Genomic DNA, 27601 nt, shown 5'->3' with positions numbered 1-27601 from the left:
GCCAAATGTGGTGAAATTCCGTTCAGCAGTTCGAGCTGTAGCCTTGTCTAAAGTTTCCTACGGGAAATTGCATGGGGCAAACACGTTTTGGGACCCCCCTTTTTTCCCAGCCCCTGCTTGACAGATCACCCCGTAACTTTTGAGATAGGAGCTGACCGGTGTGCCTCACGAGTTTTGAAAATTTCGTGAAGATTCGTCAACCGGCACTAAAGTTACTGCGAATAGAATGGTATGGGATTTCTAATCGAAAATAGGTCCTAACTATAACTACCTACTGGCGACCACCAGTAGGTAATATATATATATATGTATTAAATGGCTCATTATGTAGCCACATGTCGCTCTTCTATGTATATCCCATGGTCTTTGAGACGGAAAGCAAGTTGCCTGCCTGGTAGTACTCCTGAGGGCGATGTTACAGCATGTTAAAATCAGGCAAACATTATGTTAAATATAGTCAGCCAAATTAATTAATAAAAATTCTATTCAAACTGGGTTGCTGAAACTTGTTGCTAATGTCATCACAGAGGACGTTCGCTAACAGCATGCTCGGTTTGGAGCAAACAGGCTACACGGCATTGTCGTTTAGTCTTAGACTTCATTTGTTTCGCAGTCATAAAGCGGACATGAGGCGCAGCTCAAGATGTTTCGAAATTGAACATGGTCCCCGTCGATCCCTGCCTCAGGCTGTGACAGTACGGAGACCAGCAGGCACAGAGTGGGAGGGGCTACAAACCAAAATATATATATATATAAAGCATTACATACATATATATATATATATATATATATATATATATATATATATTTATTTATATTTAGAGAGAGTATTTGTTGATTCACCTTTGGTTAAGAGAAACGTTGTGTCGGAGGGTGGTGGGAGGACGGAAGCAGCGACGAGGTAAAGCAACCTTAAAAAAAAGCCTAAGGAGACTGTGGTTGGCCGTGCTCCTTAGCTTTGACCGGAAGTGAAGTATTGGTTGAATTAACGACTTAGGAGACAGCAAAGAAGAGTGACACGGAGTGAACCAGTGTTAAGTAGCAGGTGGGAATAAAGTAGTTTTGTTGATTACTACATATCATGCTAAATAAGCTTGACCTAAAAACACTTACCTTCAACACGGCCTCCTCCTCGCTGCATGTCCTCCTCCTGCTGCTGCAGTCCGATGTTCAGCCCGGCCCCATGCCAATTGCCTTAACTAATCCTGTTGCTGCTCTCAACCAGCATGAGAAAAGTGTCAGAATGTGAGGGAGCAGCATCTCTCGGTGCTCCTGAGGGCACTGGAGGCCTGCACTTGCAATAACCCAGCTGTCTTAAGACAGCTGGGTTAGAGCTTTTAAATTGTGCACATTTGGCTGGCCGTCGCAAGATGGCCAACCAAAGAGACATGCACACTTTGAAAAGTGCCCAGGCAGATTCTCCTCCTCACTGCTGCTGACTCGGCAATCCCTGCCCTGCCCCTCGGTTTGGGACGATTTATTTATTTATTTATTTGCGGGTTTGTATCGCGCTAGGATCATCTCCCGGAGGAGTATCTCCGCGCCTTTGAGAACCTTTCAGCTTGTAACAATAGGTAGGCAGATGTCATTAGTTAGGAAATAAGAAGGTTTTTAACTGTTTCCTAAATGGGAGATATTCCTGACAGAGTCTCAAGGAGAGAGGAAGGCTGTTCCACAATCTTGGTCCAGCGATGGACAGAGCTCTTCCACCTTGTCTGGTTTTTCTGGCTCTTGGAACTTGTAAAAGACCTTGTTCACTGGATCTCAAGGATCGAACAGGTTTATAGAGAGAGAATCTATTGTTTAGATACTCTGGGCCTTTGTTCTGGAGACTTCTATGTATAGTGCACCCTATCTTGTATTTCACCCTTTGTTTGATGGGTAGCCAGTGTAGGGTGTTCAAAAGAGGCTTTGATGGTGTGCGGGGAGGCTGATTTAGGACAAGACGGGCCGCCGTGTTCTGGACTACCTGCAATCTCGCAATAACTCCCTCGTTTACTGATAGGAGCATCCCGTTGCAGTAGTCCAGTCGACTCAATATAAGGGCCTGCACTAACGTTCTCCTAGTTGAGTCAGGGAGCAAGGGGAAGACTTTCCTCAGCATAGCGATCACGTGGAAACAAGAGCCCACCACTTGATTGCTGTTTTGTTTTAGAGAGAGCTCCTGGTCCAGACGCACACCGAGATCAGGACGGGTGGATGAAAAATAAAAGGGTGATTGTATTACCATTTTATTTTTTATCTCTGGGGCTTTTGGGGGCTTGTTAGGTGGTGGGGCGATGCTCCTCTGCTCTCACGGAGGAGCCGCCTCTGGCCCTGGTTCTGACAGATAAGACAAATCACAAATCTCTTCAGCAAGTAGATGCCAGGTTAGCATCATTTCTGGAGAAATTAATTAAATATCCTAATTTTGATAACAGAATTATTTGGTCGAGGATCATTTACTGCTGATTAAACAGCTCGGATATGGTCATCACCTCCAGTCTCTGAAGATAAAACTACTTCCTTTACTTAAAGCTGCATACTCTTCTCTATTGGGAACTCATGTCTTTTTTTGTGCCATGCACAATCTGTGCTGCCTCACTTTCCTGAGACTTTGTAGTGTTCTGATGTAGATGTTCCCTTAAGATGAGAAATCAATTCATTTTTTATGTACGGGGATTAGGTTTTCTTTACCTGTTCAGATGCGAGGGAAGAGAACCTCCTATAGCTGGGTAAGAGATGCAAGGAGGATATGGCATTTAATGCCCGAAAGTCCATACAAAATCGGGTCGTCCTATCCGGTTTAGGGACCATCACTATGGGAGACGACCAATGGCTTTTAGAGGGACAGATCACACCAAGTCGGAGCATTTCTTGCACTTCCCTTCTCACGTCTTCCCTTCTGGCGGCAGGTATCCGATAGGGTTTTTGTTTTACATGTTTTCCTTCCATTGTCTCGATACAATGTTTGATTAATGTTGTTCTTCCTGAGGAATCGGAAAATATGTTGGAGAATGGATGCAGGGTGTCCTGTAGTTCCTTCTTCATGTCTTGAGTCAGGTCTTCATTCACTGGTAATTGGCTGACTGTGGAGACGTTCACAGAGGTAGGCAACCCAAATTGGGCAGTCTTTGGTGGCGGACCTAGCCATTTCTTTAACATGTTTATGTGGTAACATTGGTGTCGGGATGGGGACATTTGTATCCGGTAGGTTGTCTTACTGATGGTCTCTATCACTGGAAAGGGCCGCAGCCATTCACTCTGGAACGTCCGTGTAGACGATGGTAAGAGCACCAAGGTCCAGTCTCCAACAGCCAATCTGCTTCATTTCTTTCCTTTGTCGTATTGTTCTTCTGTTTAATTTGGTTTTTTTCTAAGTTGGAGTAAGCCAAATCCCGCAACTTCCCCAGTTTGGATTTCAATTGGTGAGTGTATTCCAATAGAGATTTATGTTCGGTTTCTTCTTCCTTCTCCCAGGCTTCCTTGGTGATGTCGAGTAAAGACCTGTGTTGCCTCCCGTATAGTAATTCGAATGATGAGCATCCGAGGCTGCTCTGTACTTGAGCTCTTAGTACATTCAGGGCCAGGGGTAATAGACGGCCCCAATCTTTGTCTTCTACCGTAAGCATCTTTTTAAGGGTGGTCTTTAGTGACCTATTGTAACGCTCTACCAACTTGTCAGTCTGAGGGTGGTAGGCCGATGTTCTTAGATGATGTAGGTCTAGCGTCTGACATACTTCCTTCATGAGTATAGACACGAACGGAGTCCCCGGTCCATCAAAATTTCTTTGGGGAACCCACCCATGAAAATAGCTCCAGTAGTTTTTACGCAATGTTCTTAGAAGTGGGTGCCCTGAAAGGAAAGGCCTCAGGAAAGCGTGTGGCATAGTTTACCAACACTAGTACATATAGGTTGCCTCTCGAGGTTCGGGGTAGGGCCTATGATGTCCATGCCTATCAAATTGTCTTCCTATAATTGGCATGAGTTGTAAAGGAACCGCCGGTGGATGGTATAGGTTCCTTTTTTGACAGATCTCACATGTTTTGCAATAGTCTTGAGTTTCCTTATAGATACCAGGCCAATAGAACTGTCTCAATATATTTTGTGTCGTTTTCTCTGCCCCAGAGTGTCCTGCTGTAAGGTGGGTGTGTGCATAAAAGAGAATCTGAGCTCGGAATACCTGGAGTACTAATAGTTGGCAGGGTTCATTGGCCCTTCCTTCTCTGTATAGGAGGTCTTTCTCAATAACAAACTGTGGATAGGTGATGGTTGGGGTAGACGTGGAAATATGGGTGGACTCCCAAGCATTAAAAAGGGAAGAATCGTAAGCTTGGGCGAAACGGAAACTTCTGTCTATTAACCATGGTTCTGTAGTGATAAGGGCGCTGCATGGGTCTCCTTGGCCTCCCTTTATATTCTTCAATTCTATCTGAAAGAGGGACAGAAAGTCTGGATTATCTACCCCTATGATGAGGTCCTCTGGGAGAGACTCTACTGCTCCCACCCGTACTGTACATAGGGACCTACCCTCAGGAATAATGGTAACTAGCGCAAGGGCATAGGGTTTTACATACCCATGTACACATCTAATGTGTACCAAAGTGTCGGGTATCAGTTGCTGGGGTTGTATTAGACCCTTTTGGATAACAGACTGCTTACAGCCTGAATCCATAGCGCTCTCACTGTTTTACTATTCACTTGCACACTTACGTAAAATGAGGGGCCCATTTCTGCACTGTACATCACAGCTTTTGTAATGTACCCGACCTCCATAGGATTCTCCACTGGTTTTCACCTCTGACACACCGGGCAATGTGTCCCCACTCTCCACAGTCGAAACATTGTGGCCCCTTTAGCGGAGGGATCTCAGTCCTGAGGGGTCTACTCTTTGCTGTGTCCATTCCAATGTTTGCCTTTTTCTCCATTTTGTATTGTGAAGGGTTCTTGGTACTTTTCTCATTGTCCCAAGGTAGAGCCTGTGGCTGGGCTCGGAGTAGTTGGCGGTCATCTCTATAGCTTGTTCAGCCGTGAGTCCTGAGTGCTGCTTCAGCCACCTCTGGGTCCCATAAGGCAGGGCTTCCATGAATTGCTCTAAGTATATACTGTTCATGATTTCTTCTTTGCTCCTACTAGATCGTCTCAGCCATTTATCAGCAGCCATTTTTAGTCGTAAAATCAAAGTCTTGGGGTTTTCTCCAGGTATACCCTTTCCTTCCGAAATCTGATTCTATAGGCCTCTGCATCCAGCCCTAAATGATCAAGTATTATATCCTTTATCTCCTGATAGGGAGTGTTCCCAGAGGCGTTGGCTAATTGATAGGCAGATTGCGCCTCTCCGGTCCGAAGAGATGCCAAGAAAAATGGCAATTTCTCCTCTGGCCACCCGCAGGGTCAGGCGGCCCTTTCAAAATTTGTCAAAAAGGCATCCAGGTCTTCCCCGTAATATATTTTTGTAGGGATACCCCCGATGGATAGTGTGTAGGGGCTTTCTCCAAGTGTAGGGGTCCCTGGGTCATCGATACATTTCTGGAGACTTTCAATCTGGGTGGAAATGGTATTCTTGAACACTTCACAATCAGCCTGGGCCGACGTCATTTGCCCTTCTATGGCCCATTCTAATTTCTCCTGTCCCGTAATAAGGTGTTAAATAACTTGCTCTATCCCTGGTTGACTGATGGAGGTGTCTGATCCCACTTCTGACACCAGTTGTGGTGGGGTAGAAGTAAGGGACCGGAGACCAGGTCTTGAGAGATAAGGTTTTATTTTAGAAAAGGTTCTTTTACTACGAGTGGAGAGTCTGTCCCTTGAAAATCGGGCTGGATCCATCATGTAAGGCTTCCTCGAGGTTGGAGACTTCCTGCTTGTCTTTCCCCGTCTGGGATGTCGAGTCGGCTTCCACGGACTCCCGCTGAGGTGGTTGTAGGGAGGAAAGAGACAGAGCGTCAGATATGACATCCAATATTACTTGTATTGCCCAAGGGACCGGGGAGTGCAGGGATCACCGCTGAATATGTGCAAAACTGCAACCAGATTCACTCTGACGTGAGTGAGGTGCACATATGAGGAGTGAATGCACAGGAGGTTATTAGGGTGTTGGACTGGATTTCAGGATAGTAAAGAGGTGAGGGGGTTGTACGGGCTCAAACTTTGCTAAACCGCCATGTTTCCCCGACTCCCTACCCAGCTCGACACTCTTTGCCGTACCTGAAGTAGCCACGCTCCTCCTGAAACGTGGCTTGGCGGAGCGTGGTGTCGTTGGCCTCCAGGATCTGCTGTGGCTCTCACCGACGGGGTCTGTTCTTCTGCGCGGTCGTCGGTTGCTTTTCTTTCTCGCTCCTCTCCAAACGCCGGTCTCGCTCCTCTCACTGCCAGGTCCTCTCCGGTGACGATGCACGACGTCTCTTCCGCTTCCTCAATTTTATCCAATGAAGACAGGTGGACGTCAAAAGGGAGCGGTTCTTCTTGAAGATCGTACGCCCAGTTAAAGGTGCCTTCCACAATTTCCTCCTCTCGTGATTGCCACAGTGGGTCGATGTCACTGCTCCATTCGTCCTACAGAGAATGGACAGGGGACGATAACTTTGTTTTCACAGTCCACCACTCTTTAGTAGGGGAACCAGGTATTGATGCCGGGTCCTCCCGGTCACAGACCCCAAACCCTGAAATTCCCCACTAGACTGCTAACTTATCTGAAACCTATGTACTGTTAGTGCATTTGTGCATTGTTTAGACCACCAGTAGGGCCACGTATCCTAAATAAAGAAATAGATGTACAATCGGGGTAAAATACAAACAGAATCACCTAACTAAGTTTAACACAGCAGTATTTCATTCAGTACCTTATAAGTAGTAGTCATATGTTTCATTCTTCATTATGTATTTTTTTCTTCATTGCCTTTCAACGATAACAGGGATCTTATTTTCATTCTGAACAGTAACGGTATACACGTGTTTTACTCCTGTGGCTCACAAGCCTGTATCATTTTCAATGCTTACATATGTCACTTTAATGGTAAAATAATTAGTAAACAAATGTGAGGCACATAAATACTGTTAGAAATTGGGTCTCTAGTTGGCAGAGGTTTGCACCCTGTCCAAGTAGGGACCACCATTCTAGTCAGGGTAAGCTAGATACACACTTTCAAATATTCTATGCTCACCCTATGGTAGCTTGGCACAGAGCAGGCAAGGCTTAACCTAAGAGGCAATGTGTAAAGTATTTGTGCCACACATACACACACACACACACAGTAACACAATGAGCACACGACAAAAAAGACTATGCACAAGTTTAGAAAAATAGAGAATATTTATCTGAGTAAAACAAGATCAAAATGGCAATTATCAATCAATCAATAGGACACTTATACAGCGTGCTGCTACCTCCAACGGAGGTGTCGTGGCACTAGCAATGGATCCAGTAGAGGAAAGAAGAGAGGAATGCGCTACAAGCGGTCAAACAACCAGGTCTTCAATGTTTTCCGAAATACATGTTCTGTCTCTGCCTTGCGAAGGTGGCCGTGCATGCATGGAGTTCCACAAAGAGGCAGTTCTCACTGAGAAAGCTCGACGACCGATCCTGGCTTTAGAAAAACGGGGGATCCTAAGAAGTTGCTGGAGATTGGATCTCAGGACCCTGATCTGAAGATATTTCCGGTGTCTCTGTCTTAGGTATGCAGGGCTCTTATCCCTGGAAGCTCTGTAGGCAATGGTAAGCGACTTAAACTCTATCCTCCTTTGAACAGGCAGCCAGTGTATGCTCCGCAGATGGGGAGAGATGTGGTGACGAAACAGCACATTTCTAATGAGTCTGGCCGCAGCATTCTGAATAACCTGCAGTGTTTGGGTCAGGTAAGCTGGAAGACCCAAGTATAGGCTATTTGCATAATCAAACTTCAACGTAACCATAGCGTGGACCACAGTCTTCCTCCAGTCCATGGGTAGGAGATGCAGGAATCTCTGCAAGGTTTTTAGTTTCCAGAAACAGGCAGAGGAGACTTGGCAGATCTTGGCTTTGCACGAGAGGTGCATGTCAAATTTAAACCCGAGATTCCTAGCACAATCCACTGGGATGGGTGGGGGGTTTAGCTCAGGCGGCCACCAAAGATTGGAGATTGGAGGAGAGGGTTGATTGGAAAATAATACCTCAGTTTTGTTGGTATTTAATTTCAGGCAACAATCCTTCATCCAGATCGAGATGTTTATCAGACAGTTCTTAAAGTTGTCGAAAGCTGCCTCTGAGTGCTCTCGATAAAAGAGAACACCAGCTGAGTATCACCAGCATAGGAGACAGCTTTCACTACCCATAGCTTGCCTAGAGAAGCAACCGGTGTAAGATAAACATTAAATAAAGTGGGGCTCAGAGCTGAACCCTGGGGCACCCCACACATAAGGGGTTTGGGTGAGGAGATGTGGGGACGGAGCAGTACTTACTGTGACTAGCCCTCTAAAAATGAGCCGAACCAGGCCAGCGTGGTGCCCGTCACTTACAGGAGCGCTAGTCTCTCCAGTAGGATGCGGTGAGACACCGTGTCAAACACTGCAGATAAATCCAACAGCACAAGCATTTCAGAGCTGCCTTGGTCTAAGGCTTCACGTACAGATTCCGCTACTTTCATAAGGGCTGTCTCTGTACTATAACTAGATCTAAATCCGGATTGGGAGTCATGAAGACAATTGTTAGACTCAAGGAAATTAGACAATTGCTTCTGGAATTTTGGCCTGGACAGGCAGGAGAGAGATAGGCCTAAAATTCCTGAGCGCCGCTGAATTGGTGTTTTCTTTTTCCAGAAACGGCAAGACATAGGCCACTTTCTAGGTGGTTGGGTAGATGCCCGTCATCAGGGAGGAGTTCCACACAGGGTTGAGTTGCTGATTGAACCAATCGGACATCAGTTTAAAATACTTAGCCGGGCAAGGATCACCTGGCGAACCTGATTTACATTTACTCAATTCTAGCAGCGATGCTTCTGGTCCAAACGAACTGAACTCGGGCCAGAATCTACGCGTGTCTGGAATAGATTTTGGCGTGGTAGGAGACCCAGCCGGGAAGAAAGAGGAATAAGTAGATTGAACTTTCTCCTGCAAAAAGTGGATACGTCCTCGAAAGAGCAGCCAACTGAACGATGATGCTATCCAAAGCCAACAGTTTAATAGTCTTTTTTTTAAAATCTTTTTTATTGAGACAATCAACATAGAAATTACAACCAAAACAAGTGCAGTGCTGTGCAATCATCAACATTTACAGGATGTCACAGTATACAGTACAGTAAGGACAAATCGAAGCACAGGGTCTGCAGAGCAATGAACATATAGCATTATTCCCATGGTATTTAAAGCATTAGGGTCCTCAAAGTCTACACCCGGAGGGGGAGGATCACTAAAAGGGGCACACTCTTCAAACCTTCTTCAATAATACAATAAAACATTCCATTAACCAATCTCCTAAACATTCCATTGACCAATCTCCTAAACATCCTCTGAAACATTGCATTAACCAATCTCCTAAACATCCTCCTAAACAACTAAACATTTAAACACAATGTGGCAGAAATTGTTTGTGTGTCCTCTGCTACCATGACCTTATTACATATGCAATCAAGACCTTCCCCTGGCTTCTAAACAGGACAGTCACCGTTCATATACACGGTGCATTAATTTCTCATTTGCCTTTCCAAGCTTTTCAGGTTTTACAAACTATCCTGTAACTATGACTGTATTTCATTACCTCCTCTCTAGCTGCACAACAACATAGAAATAATTTGGAGGGTGATATTTTTTTAATCCACTATCTGCAACCCATCGCTTTCACAAAACCACAGTTTAATATCGAGTGTCAAACCTTTAATTCTGCACTGATAGACCAGTCAGACACCCACAACTGGCTAACATCACTTGGGCACAAGGGACAGGCACCATACAAAACTTTATAAACATGAAGAGGAGTGTGGGGAAACTGGTTGAGCCCACATGGCGAGCATGGTAGCAGACCCATAGTCCAATCTAGCCCCTCTTTACTGACTCTTTTGTATGATTCTAAACCTTCAAGCATATCGATGTGGTTGAAAAGTGTAATAAATATAGGTGCAGAGCCCCTGCAAATTAAATAATACAATAGTGATGCTTTGTGAACAAATATTTTGAGAGCTTCAGAAAAACAGGATTTGATCCAGAAAGCAAGAAACCTCGAAACTGCTATTAGTTACAGCTGGTGGTGGAAGAGGGTGTGGATGTTTGAAAGGGCATATGTATTCTGTAAGAGTGTATCGGGAATTTGTAAGGTTAATTATTTCATGCCTGCCATTTGTTCTTTTGTACCTGACATTCTACCATTCTACCAGTGTCCTCCTTACTTAAAGCGCCGGGATACTCTTTTTGAGTAGCCGTGCGCTATACAAAAATAAATATAACATAACATAACATAACAGTGGCGGCTGTTGCCATTTGAAAATGGCGCGGCGTAAAAGTTGTGGATGAGAGTTCTGTCGTGATCGAGAAAAGTTAGCGAACCCAATGGACAAAATGGAGTTTTGGGAGGCTTTTCCCCCTCAAGAACATTTTGAAAAAAGGAGTAGCAAATGGTGAATTTTAGAGGAAATTTGAGAAGGCAATAGGCAATCATTATTACACATTTCCTTATAATAAAATATATAGCCCCGAACCCCAGAGAGAGGACGGTGCATCAGCCAGAGCAAAAGTCTGCCTGGAGGCAGATTAGAAGACATTACCATCAATCAAGCTATCGCGTAGCTCTGCATAAATTCTGACAATGGTAATTTTTCAATAAAGCTAGAACCTGGAAGCAATAAATACATTTGGTAACAATACATAAAAGAAAATGTACATTTTTTAGGAAACCACAAAAAAAACCTGCCTCAATTGCGGTTCCGTTGACTTCCACTGAGCTATTGTGGAATATCTTTAACATTGTTAGCTTGGATCAACATTTTGAACCTCACTGCGGTAGATGCATTTTGTTTATTTTGAATATAAATGGCAATAGAGGGTCAGTCCCTATCATTGATGTTATTCTTTTCGATTTTAGAAAGATCCTGTCACAGTTTACCTCAAAATAGTTAAGCCTGTGTGACATTGGCATGCCTACAGACCACCTGTTTTTTTAGTTGTTATCAGCTAAAAACAATGCACATCTTGGGTATTGAGGAGGGGCATAATGGAATTAAAAGAAAACAGATAACGCAGTGTTAACCTCTGTGAACGGCCTGTCAACAAGGAAGCAATCATAAATTAAAAGTGCAGTGGCGGCTCCTCAGCTATGGTGGAGGAGCGTCACCCTTCCTGCTAGCGGCCTCAAAATTTGAAAAATAAAGAGATAATAAAACATGTTTATTATCATTTTATTTTTCCTTTCCTGCCGCGTCTTGTTGGTGGTGCGATTGCGGGGGGTAGTCACAGGAGTAGAGGTGCCACTGCACTCAGTGCGCTTGATGGTTTGGCCATTTGTTTCAGAATGGCAAAACCGTCATGCGCACTGACATCTCCCCAACCCACGCTGCATTGCCGGGTGGACAGAATAGCAGGCATAGGCTCCCAGTCCCCTGTGGAGCAGAAAACAAGCCAGTTCAGGACAATCCCAGTGCTTCTCTCTGCCCTGGGATTGGCCGCAGTGGAGTCTGGGAGCATCAGCTGAAAGGACAAGAGCGGTGATCGGCAAGGAGAAGTTATGTTCTTTTTTCTTTATTTTTGTCATCTGTCCATCCCCTCACTTCACACCTCTCCCCGCCCACCACTCTGCCGTGAGAGCAGCCGCTACTGTAAAAGTGAGAAATTTGCTTCACAAAGACACAGGATAGTCTGAAGAAACACACCTCCCTGACATTAATCCAATAGTGTTTATTTACATTATTTGAAGTATTGCCCTGCGCCAGGACATTACAAATTACGTTGAAATGGTAAATCAGTTACTGTAAATGTATGCTTAGCGCACGCTACTGTACATCTTTTATTTTACCGTTTCATTATAGCGCAAACCCACTGCCCAAGGGAAACTAAATAGCCTGAAGAAGAAGTAGAGAGTAAATAATGTCACACAAGCAATCCACCAGTCCAGCTAAAAAGAAAGTCTACCTAATGCATATATGCAAGCAGGGCCGGCGCTAGGCATGGGCAGTGTGGGCTGCTGCCCAGGGCCTCTTGCTCGGCCAAAAAACAGGGGGCCCACTTCACTTTGAAAGGCCACAGTTTCACAGTTAGCCCACCTGCTCCTCCAGGGCCCCCTGCCCCACACAATCGCATTACAAATGCGAGATGTTTTGACCTTGCTGGTCAGGGCGGGTGGCATTCCTGGGGTACAGGCATGGGAGGAAGGAACAAACAGAATGGGGCCATTTAAGGTATTTTGTTGCTAGGTGACAGAAGGCCCCTTTGTTTCCAGGACCAGCCGGACACAGGTAAGGAGAGGTGGGTGAGGGGTGGAGGGAGCAGCCAGAACAACTGCCTTTCGTTTCCCTTTGCATCACCCATGTGAATTTGCATTTCAAATGTATGTAGAACTGCCTGCCATGGTAGGGCAGTGCTGTTCTGCTAAAGGCCTCATAAATAAAGCAAGACAGAGTGGGTCTCAAAATGGCCAGATTAATTTTAGTCACACCCAAAACACATTAGCGCCACTTTCCAGAGGTTGCCAGTGAAGCGCTACTTTTTATATCTCGTTCTTCTTTGAACAACATTATTTCCCCGGGTGGGGAAGTGCACCATTCCTGGATGTACTGCAATACCTGGTTGATGGGTGGATTGGAAAATAAAAGGCAACCGTGGCTCTGTGTTCACGAGTGCGGTCTTTTTAAATCATACCGCTTACGTTTTGTAGGGATATAAGTAATGGACATTGAAACAGGTCCCTTCTGGGCCCTGTAGTCATGTCCTTAACTTTTCAGGCAAAAGTACTCACTAATTTCTGAATAATAAGTGCAAAAGCGTTAAAGTACCCATGTTGTTCCTTCTAACATTATACATATGTTACTTAATCTTGCATTCCCTTGAGTGTTTGCTTTTTCCAGGATGCTGTTACTTTTTTTTTTAGGCAGCATATTACGCTTGTCTAGTGCATAATTTGAACTGAGTCACGTCCAGGTGTTTATAGCGGGACACAATTGGGTTGTATTTGAAGGCAGTGCGAGTTTCTCTCAGTAGGATGTAGCACCATCTTCAGAGATGATGAATTTGGGACTGGGGATCCATGATCAGCCCACCTGACTACTCTTCTGAGGATTGAATAGATACACTGGGAGATCCCTGTGTCCCTCAGAACCTGGGTAAGTTAAGTAAAGCTACAATGCTTCTGTTGGGGAGACAGCAATTACATTATCAACAAAACCGAATCCTTTTATGAAAATGTCATATATATGAGTAGTATATATGACTCACAGCTTAACAAATATGCTGGAAAGTAAACAGTAGGCTAAGTCGCAGCACTCAACAAAGGATTGTTGGTATATTGGAACATAATAGTACAACAAGAGACTCCAAAAATGCTTGAAAAAATACTTATTATTTGTTAGAGAGATCTGACAGATGACGTTGAAGCTGTCAGCTGCACATTTTTGGAAAAACGAGGAGAGGAGATTTGATAACAAAACAGAGGTCTCAGTTTTTTTACCCTACCGAAAGCTAATCGCATCGCATGAAGGTAAAATTATGGCTGCACCATCCATGTCAAATACATATGTAACTAGTAAACAACCATAAACTTCCTCCATCCACAACTTGCCTTGTCAAGTGTTCCCTCGTCTGAAGTGAGTGACCGTACGTCATTATGCATCCTGCTGTGCTACTTTTCATCTCAGATCAGATCACACATTTAGTCAAATCAAGCGAGCACTCCTGTGTGTGGCTACCAGCCTCCTGAGCTGTGTTAGTGTGTTACACGGTCTCTGCACCTACGATTAGCGAGACATTTCAAGGCTGATGGAGGTGAAGTGAGCTTTAGGAAAACGAGATCGTTTCCCGGAGGACTGTGTTTTTTTTCTCTGCTTTCTATCCATTACCAGGCATGAAGTAAACATAAGGGCAATTTAGCTATGAACACACTGAAGCACTTAACTTTGTCAAGAGGCACTTCAGTATGTAAAGCCTCACCTGGCTAATGTAGTTGTGAGCAGGTGCTTTAAGTGAGATGAAAAAACTGGGGGGTCTCTCAAAGGGGTGTGGCCGATGTAATTTAGGGCGTGGCTTAAAAACACGTAAGCTAAAAATCTGTGCCTAGCATAGTGTGCCACCCGACTAGTATTTTGCTGCTTCTGTCATCGCAGCCAGATATATAATACAGCAAGTAACATTACACCTACAACAAACCAGGGCTATTGGCTTTGTCAATGGTTGTTAGTTGCATAGAATAAATAAGCAATGACTGTGGCTTTGTTGTATATAATATTGAGACTGCTTCAGTTTTGAAATGATGAGACTGTGGAAGAACTAAAACGAGCCTCTTTGAAGTTACACCTATGTTTTTGAGCAGTGGTACTGCTGCAGAGTTAATATTTTCTTTTCTAACCTTGATGGTGAGGGCAGAAATGGAGAGCCCAAAAGGGACTCGTCTTGGCACCTGCTTTTAAGCGCTGGCAGGACCCGGCCCACTTAAAGCCCTGGTTTCGCGGAAATGGACACGACAGTTGCCTCACATTTCCCTTGTATCATTTTGTTTATGTACTAGAAAGGGCATCTAACGGAGCACAGCGCTATACATGAGCAACAGTTACAATTATAAAAGGTCAGGTTAATTTAGGCATGGTGTTATGGGCCAGAAATACAAGTTGAAAGATAACAATCGAAATAAGAATAATGTACTCTCTCTAACATGAGCGCTGTAACAATATACCTGTTTAATAATTACGCAGGCCCAACACGGGTAGATTGATTGATTGGCCCAGAATAGCGGAATGTTGAGTGGACGCCAGGACTCAGTGTTCTAATTAAATGCTAACTGGTTTTGTAACTCCAGCACAGACAATACCCGAAAAGAGGTAATAGGCAGCACTTAAGTTACCTCGTGGGTCACTTGGGACCGTCCACGTAGAGTCGAGAGCTCCAAAATTATACGTTACTTACTCTCTGGTGCCGCGCCCCTCACCCTCGTCTTTGCTACTCCCTGGGCTGGGCATGATGGGATGGGAACAGTACAGCGAGGGAAGGAAAGGCAACAAGGATAGAAAGTGACCAATCATTGCATGGCTTCATAATAAAGCCATACTGTGATTGGCCATGTTCTTCCCTGAAGCAAAATCTCCCACCCCAATGCTGCCTCCAAGAGTAGGCCAACTCCTTACCTCTTGAGCCAATTCTGATGCTTCTCCCTTGCTAAGCAGTGTCAGGATTGGCTGGAGTAGGCAAAGTCAGCACTCCTCAGGATGTCGGGGAGGCTGCAGCTGTGATCCCAGGCTCACTAACATTGTGCTGGTAGGAGAGGCCTTATATGCGCATGTCAGGTTAGTCGTAGGAAGAGACCCGTCCAACCTGACATGCGCACTTATATACTGCAGATCCAGACAGTCTTGCTGTGATGTCTATAATGATGCCGCACCCCCACACACTCATGAATTAAAAGTCTGCTGCCTGCAATGTGCTCTCGGCCCGAAGCTGAAATAAAAGCATTGCAGCCAGGAATCTAAACCTTCTACATGCATTTTTAGGGGGTAACAAACACAGGGGGGGCGACGCCCCGGTGCCCCCATGCAGAAACCTCCACTGCATTGTACTATACTTTTGCCTTTTTGGCTCAGGTCAAGTGGCAAGTAATCCAGAGGCAAGCAATCCTCAATCTGCAAATTACTGCTCCTCAGAGACAACCGTGCCCTGTCCTACAACAGGGAGATCATACACCATGCCACCTATTCCACTACATCAAGTGATGGTTACCATGACCATTATGGCCTTGGCGGGACACAGCAGTTATATATTTTGGAGCATTGTGGCTGCACCTGGTGAGTAACGCCTACTGGTCTTGTTTAAATTATGTCCAGTCACCACTGGTAATAGCGACTCTTCTGTGTTTATGTATTAACGTATGAAGATGTATGCAAGCACCAATGCACAAATGATAGTGCACTCAGAACCTGTAAGCGTGGACAGGTGATTGTGATCATATCATGTATGGTAGAGGTGTGGCGCAGCGGCCAGGGCAGCTGACTCCAGAGCACGTGGCACGGTTCAATCGCCAGTGACTACTCAGCCCAGCACCTTGTGACTCTGGGCAATAGCTAGCTTAATCTCCCCGAAAGCCCCTAGCGCCATGAGACCCTTAGGGGTGATTAGTTTGTGCATTACAAATACCGGGTTATTTTTTATGTACCCTGTCATTAGGGTCAACCATTGCTGTTCATGAACCACACTTTGTGCAAATGGTATGTGGAAGATGGGCGATGGAAGCTGCCTTCAGAAACAACAATGACAGACCATCCCTCTTCTTCTGGAGGGCATGTGTGGCTGCTGTACACAAGTGTTTCCACTTGACAGGCCTAATGATATTCCTTTGCGTGAAGTCCCATAGGAATCAACCTTTGCCATGTATCCTGTGAGCCTGACAAGCCTACTTTTCCCGGTAATTGCAAACACAACAGTGATGGACAGAATGTGGATCAATGTCACACATTCACCCCAGTCCAAAGATCTGGGCCCAAATCCATCGTTTTTCCACTCCACACCACCCTGGGTTAGACAATGGCGATATGCAAATCAGCGCTGACCCTGTGCCCAATGGGAACAGTCCAGTCCGAACTACAAAAGCCATGTCCTTCCCAGAACGGAAACAAGCATCCGAGGACCGGCCCGGTTTCGAGGTAACACCTCTCATCAGCCCGGCTAGCTTGATTCCAGTGGTGTGGAGTGCCTGGGACTCACGTCTGAGCATCCCCAGTACACTTAGAGCGGTAATTGCAAACACAACAGTGATGGACAGAATGTGGATCAATGTCACACATTCACCCCAGTCCAAAGATCTGGGCCCAAATCCATCGTTTTTCCACTCCACACCACCCTGGGTTAGACAATGGCGATATGCAAATCAGCGCTGACCCTGTGCCCAATGGGAACAGTCCAGTCCGAACTACAAAAGCCATGTCCTTCCCAGAACGGAAACAAGCATCCGAGGACCGGCCCGGTTTCGAGGTAACACCTCTCATCAGCCCGGCTAGCTTGATTCCAGTGGTGTGGAGTGCCTGGGACTCACGTCTGAGCATCCCCAGTACACTTAGAGCGGTAATTGCAAACACAACAGTGATGGACAGAATGTGGATCAATGTCACACATTCACCCCAGTCCAAAGATCTGGGCCCAAATCCATCGTTTTTCCACTCCACACCACCCTGGGTTAGACAATGGCGATATGCAAATCAGCGCTGACCCTGTGCCCAATGGGAACAGTCCAGTCCGAACTACAAAAGCCATGTCCTTCCCAGAACGGAAACAAGCATCCGAGGACCGGCCCGGTTTCGAGGTAACACCTCTCATCAGCCCGGCTAGCTTGATTCCAGTGGTGTGGAGTGCCTGGGACTCACGTCTGAGCATCCCCAGTACACTTAGAGCGGTAATTGCAAACACAACAGTGATGGACAGAATGTGGATCAATGTCACACATTCACCCCAGTCCAAAGATCTGGGCCCAAATCCATCGTTTTTCCACTCCACACCACCCTGGGTTAGACAATGGCGATATGCAAATCAGCGCTGACCCTGTGTCCAATGGGAACAGTCCAGTGCGAACTACAAAAGCCATGTCCTTCCCAGAACGGACACAAGCATCCGAGGACCGGCCCGGTTTCGAGGTAACACCTCTCATCAGCCCGGCTAGCTTGATTCCAGTGGTGTGGAGTGCCTGGGACTCACGTCTGAGCATCCCCAGTACACTTAGAGCGGTAATTGCAAACACAACAGTGATGGATAGAATGTGGATCAATGTCACACATTCACCCCAGTCCAAAGATCTGGGCCCAAATCCGTCGTTTTTCCACTCCACACCACCCTGGGTTAGACAATGGCGATATGCAAATCAGCGCTGACCCTGTGCCCAATGGGAACAGTCCAGTCCGAACTACAAAAGCCATGTCCTTCCCAGAACGGAAACAAGCATCCGAGGACCGGCCCGGTTTCGAGGTAACACCTCTCATCAGCCCGGCTAGCTTGATTCCAGTGGTGTGGAGTGCCTGGGACTCACGTCTGAGCATCCCCAGTACACTTAGAGTGGTAATTGCAAACACAACAGTGATGGACAGAATGTGGATCAATGTCACACATTCACCCCAGTCCAAAGATCTGGGCCCAAATCCATCGTTTTTCCACTCCACACCACCCTGGGTTAGACAATGGCGATATGCAAATCAGCGCTGACCCTGTGCCCAATGGGAACAGTCCAGTCCGAACTACAAAAGCCATGTCCTTCCCAGAACGGAAACAAGCATCCAAGGACCGGCCCGGTTTCGAGGTAACACCTCTCATCAGCCCGGCTAGCTTGATTCCAGTGGTGTGGAGTGCCTGGTACTCACGTCTGAGCAACCCCAGTACACTTAGAGCGGTAATTGCAAACACAACAGTGATGGACAGAATGTGGATGAATGTCACACATTCACCCCAGTCCAAAGATCTGGGCCCAAATCCATCGTTTTTCCACTCCACACCACCCTGGGTTAGACAATGGCGATATGCAAATCAGCGCTGACCCTGTGCCCAATGGGAACAGTCCAGTCCGAACTACAAAAGCCATGTCCTTCCCAGAACGGAAACAAGCATCCGAGGACCGGCCCGGTTTCGAGGTAACACCTCTCATCAGCCCGGCTAGCTTGATTCCAGTGGTGTGGAGTGCCTGGGACTCACGTCTGAGCATCCCCAGTACACTTAGAGCGGTAAATTCCACACCACTGGAATCAAGCTAGCCGGGCAGATGAGAGGTGTTACCTCGAAACCGGGCCGGTCCTCGGATGCTTGTTTCCGTTCTGGGAAGGACATGGCTTTTGTAGTTCGGACTGGACTGTTCACATGGGGCACAGGATCAGCGCTGATTTGCATATCGCCATTGTCTAACCCAGGGTGGTGTGGAGTGGAAAAACGATGGATTTGGGCCCAGATCTTTGGACTGGGGTGAATGTGTGACATTGATCCACATTCTGTCCATCACTGTTGTGTTTGCAATTACTGCTCTAAGTGTACTGGGGATGCTCAGACGTGAGTCCCAGGCACTCCACACCACTGGAATCAAGCTAGCCGGGCTGATGAGAGGTGTTACCTCGAAACCGGGCCGGTCCTCGGATGCTTGTTTCCGTTCTGGGAAGGACATGGCTTTTGTAGTTCGGACTGGACTGTTCCCATGGGGCACAGGGTCAGTGCTGATTTGCATATCGCCATTGTCTAACCCAGGGTGGTGTGGAGTGGAAAAACGATGGATTTGGGCCCAGATCTTTGGACTGGGGTGAATGTGTGACATTGATCCACATTCTGTCCATCACTGTTGTGTTTGCAATTACTGCTCTAAGTGTACTGGGGATGCTCAGACGTGAGTCCCAGGCACTCCACACCACTGGAATCAAGCTAGCCGGGCTGATGAGAGGTGTTACCTCGAAACCGGGCCGGTCCTCGGATGCTTGTTTCCGTTCTGGGAAGGACATGGCTTTTGTAGTTCGGACTGGACTGTTCCCATGGGGCACAGGGTCAGCGCTGATTTGCATATCGCCATTGTCTAACCCAGGGTGGTGTGGAGTGGAAAAACGATGGATTTGGGCCCAGATCTTTGGACTGGGGTGAATGTGTGACATTGATCCACATTCTGTCCATCACTGTTGTGTTTGCAATTACAAGCCTACTTTTCCCAGCATCCATAATGGGAAGGGAGAAGTTGGACTTTTAGACTGTAGAATTCACTTGATCCAGGTGGCAATATGCTTCTGCTTAACTGACAAGGATAGCCCACCTGGAGTCCCACTCCTCGAGTTAAAAGGGCTATGCCAGTGTGGACCCAGTTGTTGTGCTTTGTGTTGTGGAGCAGAGTGCTGCCTGTTTTCAGGTTGCTAGGACAATGCCTAATGCCCTGCTGAAGTTGTGATTACCTCCACTATCAATGATGTTGCCTTTTAATGAAGTAAAGGAAACGCATTTTATCAAGTACTGTCCAGATATTAAATCACCAGAAAGGCTATACTTGAGGCCTTTCTCTTCGAAAAGGCATGTTTTGACTGTAGCTAGGCTATGGGCCTATACTTTACTTGATTTGTAGTTGTATAAGTATGTAGAATGCCTTGCCAATTATAAAAGAATGGAAGCAAATTATACGGTTACACTGAAAGGGCTTAAGTGCAGAAAGTAAGGTGTTTACTGATGAGCTTTACATTTTCACATTTAGGTGATGAGAATGCCAGTTCTTGAAATCATTCTAGGTGTATTATTTTAATATCTGCAAAGAATATAGGTAAAATGTTTGAATTTTATGTGCCTAACAAAATGAATGTTTATTAATAAAACTGTGCTACAAGATCGAGTTCTCATTTATTCAATGTATATGATTGTATTGATATTTGGTATCCCAAATCGGCTACAAAGGAGATGAAGAAATAACAATTTGTTTCTGTATGAAGGTGTAATTTTTGTATATGCAGCATTTTTACCAGGAGCTTTTGCTGCACCCTGCTTTTTGGTCATTCTACAATTTAATTTGTAGTTTATCTCATAAAAAAGATGAAGATGGTGAATAATATCCTAGGACCCTTAGTTAAATACTGAAATTAGTTTACAGAATGGTGCAATTTGAAAATCTTGAAGACACAGAATTATGGAAAGTTATTTATACCAAGTACCCATTTATTAAAGATGAAAATTAATTCCTTGATCACTCATTCATGTTGGCAGAGGAGCTCTAATCCCCTTGGTATTGACTGTTACCTACTCCACTGAAATCGTTGGATGTTTCCAATTCAACTTATGACCAGCACACCACTTCCAAGATTGCTTTGGCTGCAAAGTCCCTTTCTAATAGTTTACAGTAAAGCAGTAACCTTTCTATCTGCAAGTATCCCTTGGTACAGTTCACAGTAAACTAGTCAGTTGTTCTCATTCAGTCATTTCAACATGGTATTTTGTAAAATATGTTTCTAAACAATAGAAGGATTAAACTGAAAGTTCTCTTTCTAAATTTAAATCCTCTAAGAGACCTTCCACCGCTCCTTAACAACTGATGTAGGTGGCTCTTTGAAGTACAGTCACTATGCTACAGTAGGCCGAGAAGGAAGCGCTCAAGGTTTGCAATGACTGTGTTATAGCCACACTTGCTGTAGAGGAACAGTCTGGCTGCAATTGACAGCCCCCGCCGCACCTTTCCACAGACAGATGTATCTTCTAATGACACCATAGTTTCCTAATGGCATGACTACCTTTCCACATTTAGCCTTGAAGCCTCATTATAAATCGCAGAGGCGTAACCAGTGGGGCTGGAACAATTTTCAAAGTAGGAGAGTTGTCACGCACTAAAGTTAGATGGGTTGAGAAAAACTTAACTGCAACTTAAAAAGCACATTGGGGCTACAACTGTAGATTTATGACTACATATGGGGTGTTAGATAATTGTATGGATGGGACATGCTTTATCAAATTGGTTTCAATGTGCAAATAAATCACCAAAACAAATACATTCATGAGCAACAAGGCTTTGACTGAAGGAGAGCGAACCCTTAATAATTTCCATAACATAGAATGTTCTATTGGAAGCGTGGTGTCTCAACTTGAATGCCCACGTCCACTTGGTAATCAACTTCCCAATGTACAGGTTCGATCTCAGCCTTCAACAGTGACTGGGCCAAAATATATGTGAAATTAGTCAGGTGGTGTCAACCAGAATTCCATAATGGAATACTAGAACGGGGCACTAGTTTGTTTAAGTATTGTAGCACCAAGAGTGTGTAGAGTTGAGAAGTGCTAGCTCTCTTGTACCCAACCTACATCGGCTCTGTTGCTTTTTATTTGGGTATTGTGGATCTATCTGAGGCCAAATAAATAAATAAATAAATGGCAGTGGAGGAAAGTCATCTGCCCTGGTAAGGCAGGTTCTGTTTTCAGTCATTGTGCGGATGATCCCATGATTCTGAACCATGCAGTAATAGGCTGTCAGAACCTCTTTCGAGGGCTACGGGGCAAAAACGGGTTACTTGGCCCAACTGTGGTGGTTGAGGCCTTTTTCTCCTGATGTCCCGGGCCTGACCTACTATGGCTCCTGTTCAATTGGGCCAAGTACCACTTTTACACTTGACTCTCAGAGGTAGCTGTGGTTGAGCAGTCAAGGCTCCCCGGGGAGGAGAGGAGGATGTAGATACAGGTCAGTGAACACAACTCACTTCTTAGAGTGCTAACAGTATGAACAATAAATCAATGCCCTGCCAAATACTTGCTTTTAAAAGTAGTATTTTGTTTCTAACTGTATACATGCAGAGAAGTACGACATTCAAAATCAACACCGCAATTCCCCTTGAGGCAGGGCTCCTTTAGTTGTCAGGCAAATCTGTGTCCTGCCCTCCTTTGTGTAGCTTGGTCAGGGTTCTTTCCCATTTACTGGTGGCCCCATTGAGGGAATGTATACTATAAGGCTGTACTCAAGAATGCACCCTTTGAATCTTTAGGAATTTAGTCAAAAGTGTCTATGGTGCTGCAGCCCCATTAGCAACTCCCCCAGACTGCAACTGACCCAGTTCATGTCTTACCTGTGCTTGCAGCACAGAAGAGTTTAGTGATGCAGTGGGTGCCCTCAACGTGCACCCATGAGCCTTGCTCAGTTCAGAGAAGTTGGACTGCTAGCGGCCCACACAGCAGCACCAAGTGTGGCAGGCTCTCTCTCTTGTTGTCGAAACAACCCCCTACTCGCAAAGACACTGTAAATTTACTTTGCTCAAGGGGGGGGGGGGGCGCTAATCCTTCCTTCAGCTCCCAAATGCAGAAAGCGAAGGTGCATTGTCATTTGCACTGTCTCCAGTAGTCCTCGATGATGAATTTGGGGCAGTGCCCTTCTAGTGAGGTATCACATGCTGAACGTAGCCTCAGTCTATCCTTCAGGAGGTGGCCCGAATATTTAGGCGGCATTGGTACCAGCCGCCCCTCCGGGCATATGGGGTTGCCACTGTATGTGGTTTTACAAGTGCATGCACTATCAGCACAAGTGCCCCAGCCCAGTCAGAAGTCTTGGCACTCCTCAAAGTGATAATTTTACTGGTGGCCCCCTCAAGCATCCAGGGTCACTGTAGTGTGGTGGTACAGGCATAGCAAGACCCGCATGGCGTTCAACACACAGCTCAATCTACTGCTGCCCTCCCCTAGCATACAGGGTAACCAAAAACAATCCTGAAGACAGGCTAGGGCCCAATTGGTACATAAATGAATCTTCACACCTTGCGCAGGGAGTTCTCACAGAAGGGCTCCCAGTGGTTAATTTGTAAAAATAATAAGTGGCAGGGCTCTCATCAGGAGGCAGCTTGCACCAGCCCATTTCTCCTGTAATGTTGCCTAAACCAGGGCCAACTACTGACCATAAAGAGGATGTGACATAATGGCCTGAGCTGCCGAGTTTGGGGCTTGGGAACCAGGTTCGAGACTCTGCATCAGCTCAACATCCTGCGTGATTTAGGGCTAATCACTGTGCCTACCAAAAATGAGTGTGTCCTTAAGTGGTGCTTATGAAACTATAGTGCCAGTGCTGAGCACCGGAAACTACCAGCTCAAATTAAGCACTGAGGGCTCCCCATTGGATCTTGCTCCATTCAACTCTCTCCTCTTTCTCACAAGGCACACCGGTCTTGGCAAGCAGGAAGGCGCTGGTGCTCCAGGCTCCAGTGCAGGTGATATTAGTTTCCCTTGGTGCTGTCTACTCACCCAGCAGAGATACTAGAAGGCCTTGGCCACCAACGGTGGCCACAGGCAGAAATCTTGCAGAGAACACTGTCCCCGGAAGCATCGCATCTCTGTGCGCCTCGACGATGCGTCGAGTCCTCCTCCTGGTGAGGGTTCGAGCCAGTTGACCGGCTGACCGCTCCTGTCTCCTACCTGACTCCTACCTGGAGCTGCACCCGTCTCCGCTTCTCTCCCCCATTGTTAACTGATTTCATCTCTCGCCCTCCCTCCGCCCTCCTTTTTTTATTTTTCGTCCTCTTTAATTTATTTAATTATATTTCCCTCTCCTCTGACCCACCAGGTGTTTTCCCTGCCAGTTCTCTTGCTCCGCAGTTTTTCCGCTGCTGCGCCCCTGTGGCCCATCCCCTATTCAGCCCCCGCTCCTGCCTCCCTACCTCTCATCCCGCCCCCTCCCCTACTTAATGGCGGGTACTACGGGGGAGCGTGAGTGAAACCTTGACCTACGGTCCAGGCCAGCCCTGTCCCTGGAAGCTCTGCATCTCTATGCGATTCGCCAATGTGCAGAGTCCTCCTCCTGGTGAGGGTTCGAGCCGGCTGACCGCTCCTGTCTGCTGCCTGACTCCTGCCTGGAGCTGCACATGTCTCCACTTCTCACCCACATTATTCACTGATTTCATCTCTCACCCGCTATCCGCCCTCCTTTCTTTATTTATTGCCCTCTTTAATTTATTTATATTTCCCTCTCCTCTGCCCCGCGAGGTGTTTCCCTGCCAGTCCTCTCACGCCACAGTTTTCCCACTGCTTCGCCCCTGCGGCCCTGCCCCCTACTCAGCCCCGCTCCTGCCTTCCTACCTCTCGTCCCACCCCCTTCCCCACTTAATGACAGCCGCTGCTCGGTCGTGCAGCGGAAGGGCGCAGTGGTCAGGCCAAATGCAAGCCTGTCTGTGCCCGTCTGTGACCCGACCGCGGCCAGCGCCAGGGACTCTGGATCTATGACCCCTCTACCGCTACACCGCCGCCACCTTCCACTCAACCCCGGGAGAAACAACCACTGCCAGAGATCGACGCCGAACACCACCCATGGCCAGTTCTCATGCCGACACTGCTGACTATCCTTCACCATCAACAGCACTCTCACTCCCGCAGAACCCACAACAGATACCTGCATCACCGAAGCCCTGACGTGCATCCTCCTCAATGTACGCTGCCTCCACAGACACGCCATGGAGATCTGGGACCTGCTGAACACCCTCTCGCCTGGTGTCACCTTCTTCACGAAAACATGGACCAGCACCACCTCCGCCCACAACATCGCCACCGCCATCCCAGATGGATACAAGATCCAAAGAAAGGACCGCCCCCTTTGCCCTGGAGGGAGACTCTCCATCACACACAATAGCTCCCTTCGACTCTCCACCTCCAGCATGAGCGCCCCCTCTTCAACACAGAGCACCTCCATTTTCAGATCCAAACCAGCCTCAGAACCACGCTGTGCGGGAACCCCTTTTTAACAGACCCCCCCCCCTCTTCCACCACCACCATTGCTGACCTCGCCACACCACACGCCATCACCTCCATGGACTACATTCTCATTGGAGACCTGAATTTCCACCTCGACAACTGCAGCGACCCCGACTTCACCACCCTCCTTGACAGACTTGACAACCTTGGACTGAGGTAGCTCGTCACCACCCCCACCCACAGAGCTAGACACACCCTGGACCCCATCTTCACAGGAGGAACAAACAACCACGTCAGCCACACCACGCAGCCTCCATGGACAGACCACCAATGCGTACACTTCACCTTCACCACCACCGCACCCAAATCCGCCCATGCCCACCATGGAGAAACTGGAGCAGGATCACAGAAGAACACCTCAACACCACCCTTCTCCATGACTCCCCATCTGCCACGACCAACGCTAACTCCGCAGCCAAAGAACTACACCGCTGGATCGCCGACTGCGCTGACAAGCTTGCACCCCTCTGCCACCCCATCAAACAACAGCCCCTGAAGACCGCCTTGTTCATCACCGACCTCCAAGAAGCCAGGCGCTCCAGCAGACGCCGCAAGAAACTCTGCCGGAACAGGAAAACCACCGAAGGCCAGAACAACTACAGAAAGGCCATGAACGAATACGACTAGCCCATAAGAACCACCAAGCGGACCTTTATCAAGAACCAAATCCACACCAATGCAAGCAACGCAAACATTTTCAACATCATTCAGCAGTTCACCTAACCCCCCCTGCGAAGCCACGGACATCACACCTTCTCGGGACCTCTGCAACAAGTTCAGATCCTACTTCCACCTGAAAATCAAGGCCCTCTATGACAACTTCAGCGAACATACTCCAGACACCGTGCCCCTCCCCACCACCGGCAACCAGCCGACCATCACCACCTGGAACCCTGCCACCACTGAAGACACTACCACGACATGAAGAACACCCACTCAGGAGCCCCCACGGACCCTGCTCACCGCACATCTACCACAGAGCCGCGGTCGCCATAGCACCCAAACTAGGCCGGACCATCAACACCTCCATCCATTCCGGCATCTTCCCTGACGAATGGAAGTGGGCAGAGGTCAAGGCCCTCCTCAAGAAACCCTCACCCAACCCAACGGACCTGAAAAACATTCCGGCCTATCTCTCTCCTTCCCTTCGCAGCCAAAGTCACCAAGAGGTTCATCAATACCCAACTGACCACCTTCATCGAAGAGAACGCCATCCTCAACCCCTCCCTGTGCGGATTTCACAGCATCCACAGCACCAGGACTGCCCTCCTTGCCGCCACCAATGGCATCCACATGCTACTCGACCAGGGCCACGCTGCGGCCCTCACCCTATTAGACCTCTCCGCAGCCTTCGACACCGTCTCCCACCAGTTTCTTGCAGCCAGACTTCACGATGCCGGTATACAGGGAAACGCCCTCAACTGGACCCACTCCTTTCTCTCTGGCAGAACCCAAAGGATCAGACACCCTCCCTTCCTCTCTGAACCTACTGAGATAAACTGCGGAGTACTCCAAGGATCCTCACTCAGCATCATACTCTCCAACATCTACAAGGCCCCCCTCACTGCCATCGTCAGAGAGCATAGGCTCAGCATAGTATCCTACGCCAACGACACCCAGCTCATCCTCTCTCTCGTGAAGAACCCCGAAGAACCCCGATGACACCAGACTCAGCTTCCAAGAAGGAATGAAAGCTGTCACAGCCTGGATGAGCAACAGCTCCTAAAACTGAACTCGGAGAAGACAGAGGTCCTCGTCCTCAGATCCTTCCTTACGGCGTGGGACAGCTCCTGGTGAGGGAGTGGCTGTGGCATGCTGACAACTAGACATTTTGTGCTGGTTAGCATCACTTTTGTGACATTAACCCAGCGCAAAATGTTTGAAATCTATCCCTATGTACGTTAAGCCTCCTCCATTCTGTGCTGATGCCAGAGAAAATACCATAAATTACCTAGTTATTTAAGACACTTTAATAGCATTACAGGTGTATGTGTGTGTCCCTGAAAGTTCAAGCTTAGGCAGCTGGATAAATAAACAAAATGATAAGAGCTGTGTGGAGGGCAAGCACTTTTTTTGTGGAAGCAAACAACTTCTGTCCAATCAAAACATGTACTCCTGACTCCCAACATATGGGCGGAGCCAAATCCCCTCTCCTGGTGGTTCTCACATAATCGTCTGGTGACAGCTGCCCTGCCAAGCCAGAGCATAAAAAGCAGGTAAATCCAGAGAGCGAGATTATCATATCAACTAAGCTTTACTGTCAATTTAGAA

The sequence above is a fragment of the Lissotriton helveticus genome, chromosome 10 (genome assembly GCF_964261635.1).
Source record: "Lissotriton helveticus chromosome 10, aLisHel1.1, whole genome shotgun sequence".
Lineage (NCBI taxonomy): Eukaryota > Metazoa > Chordata > Amphibia > Caudata > Salamandridae > Lissotriton > Lissotriton helveticus.
This window is presented reverse-complemented; position numbering follows the sequence as displayed.